This window comes from Anopheles coluzzii (genome assembly GCF_943734685.1).
Source record: "Anopheles coluzzii chromosome X unlocalized genomic scaffold, AcolN3 X_unloc_61, whole genome shotgun sequence".
Taxonomy (NCBI): domain Eukaryota; kingdom Metazoa; phylum Arthropoda; class Insecta; order Diptera; family Culicidae; genus Anopheles; species Anopheles coluzzii.
The window spans coordinates 17,501-20,000 of record NW_026054493.1 but is presented as its reverse complement, the minus strand read 5'-3'; positions in this window follow the sequence as shown (position 1 = coordinate 20,000).

Below are 2,500 nucleotides of genomic sequence, written 5' to 3'. Positions count from 1 at the left end.
TGGAACAAAGCGAATGCATTACAAACTGATCAAGTAAAATAAGGAACGCTACGTACTAGGACTTCTTTCCAAGAATGGTGTCCGCGACGGGAGGGCAAGCGTCCTTCCCAGGTTTCCCTAGTAAACCTTGTATGGTAAACATACCCAAGCGTGTCCGTAAGCACGCAACGATAGTCACGAACGAGCACATACCTAGGGAAAGTACTCTACGTACTAGGACTTCTGTCCAAGAATGGTGTCCGCGACGGTCGGGCACTGTGACGCAATTACCAAATCCTAGAATCGTACAAGCAGTGTGTACAAACATAAACATTAACGCGTTCGCTCGGGCTGCGCCGTCCGTGTTGAACACAAATGCGGGTGATTATATGAGTGGATGGACAAAAACATGCGTGGCGAAGACAATTTTCTGCACGATGTGCACATAGCTCATTTCGTCGTCCCGGGCGAATGGAAAAACACAAAAATCTCGAGTATCTTTCTAGGTTTCTGTTATAAAAGGGCAGGCCAAAAGGTGACCGGTTGAGATGAGCATTTTAAGCATGCAAGCACTTAATTGCAACTTTTCCTACAAAAACTAGGTACGTACACGTAGATTGTATCAACATGGACATCCATGATTGCGTACGCCCGGGCTGCGCCCTCCGTGTTGTACTTTCCCTGATTGGTACACAATTTTGGTGCAAGTGTACCAACATCGACATCTATGAACGCGTACGCTCGAGCTGCACCCTCCGTCTTGTACTTTCCCTGATCGGTACACAGTTTTGGTGCACGGCTATCCCGAAAGGCAACTTGTACCAACATCGACATCCATGAACGCGTACGTAGCGTACTTTCCCTGATCGGTACACAATGTTGGTGCACGGCATAGGAAATGGGCTTAAAATGGTCAAACTCAATCCATTTCCACTAAAGATAGTCAATAACAGCTGTGCCGATGAAGTAGGGCACGATGCAAGTCAATGTTATTTAATGAATTACATGTTCACCATACATTTCAGTACAAAATTGCTCGGTCAGACCTACAAAGTGCTATATCTCGAATACTAAACGTCGCAGATGGGTGTCGTAGAACAATTTTAAGTTCGTCTAACGATTCTACATCCGATTCTGGATAGTGGTTTTTCGACCACTTTTCAACATTTTGTGACACCCCGAACCTAGGGGCAGCTCCCTAGCTTTTTTCAAAAATGTGCACCGAACGGGCCAGAGAGCTCGAGTAGTCGAAAATTTTTTTTTTTGCTAAAACCCCTCAAAACGTGTCAGGAACGCACCCTAGATGATGAAAAGTGCAACCAGAATGTCAATCGACAACATGCCCGGGGGTACAAATTTGCTCTACGCGTCCCTAGGTAGGGTACTTTTTCATACAAACATCAAAGTGTACGGTGCACACAGTGCGCGGAACAAAAATTGCTCGGTCAGACCTAGGACGGGCCATATCTCGAATACTAAACGTCGCAGATGGGTGTCGTAGAACAATTTTAAGTTCGTCTAACGATTCTACATCCGATTCTGGATAGTGGTTTTTCGACCACTTTTCAACATTTTGTGACACCCCGAACCTAGGGGCAGCTCCCTAGCTTTTTTCAAAAATGTGCACCGAACGGGCCAGAGAGCTCGAGTAGTCGAAAATTTTTTTTTTGCTAAAACCCCTCAAAACGTGTCAGGAACGCACCCTAGATGATGAAAAGTGCAACCAGAACGTCAATCGACAACATGCCCGGGGGTACAAATTTGCTCTACGCGTCCCTAGGTAGGGTACTTTTTCATACAAACATCAAAGTGTACGGTGCACAAAGTGCGCGGAACAAAAATTGCTCGGTCAGACCTAGGACGGGCCATATCTCGAATACTAAACGTCGCAGATGGGTGTCGTAGAACAATTTTAAGTTCGTCTAACGATTCTACATCCGATTCTGGATAGTGGTTTTTCGACCACTTTTCAACATTTTGTGACACCCCGAACCTAGGGGCAGCTCCCTAGCTTTTTTCAAAAATGTGCACCGAACGGGCCAGAGAGCTCGAGTAGTCGAAAAATTTTTTTTTGCTAAAACCCCTAAAAACGTGTCAGGAACGCACCCTAGATGATGAAAAGTGCAACCAGAATGTCAATCGACAACATTCCCGGGGGTACAAATTTGCTCTACGCGTCCCTAGGTAGGGTACTTTTTCATACAAACATCAAAGTGTACGGTGCACACAGTGCGCGGAACAAAAATTGCTCGGTCAGACCTAGGACGGGCCATATCTCGAATACTAAACGTCGCAGATGGGTGTCGTAGAACAATTTTAAGTTCGTCTAACGATTCTACATCCGATTCTGGATAGTGGTTTTTCGACCACTTTTCAACATTTTGTGACACCCCGAACCTAGGGGCAGCTCCCTAGCTTTTTTCAAAAATGTGCACCGAACGGGCCAGAGAGCTCGAGTAGTCGAAAATTTTTTTTTTGCTAAAACCCCTCAAAACGTGTCAGGAACGCACCCTAGATGATG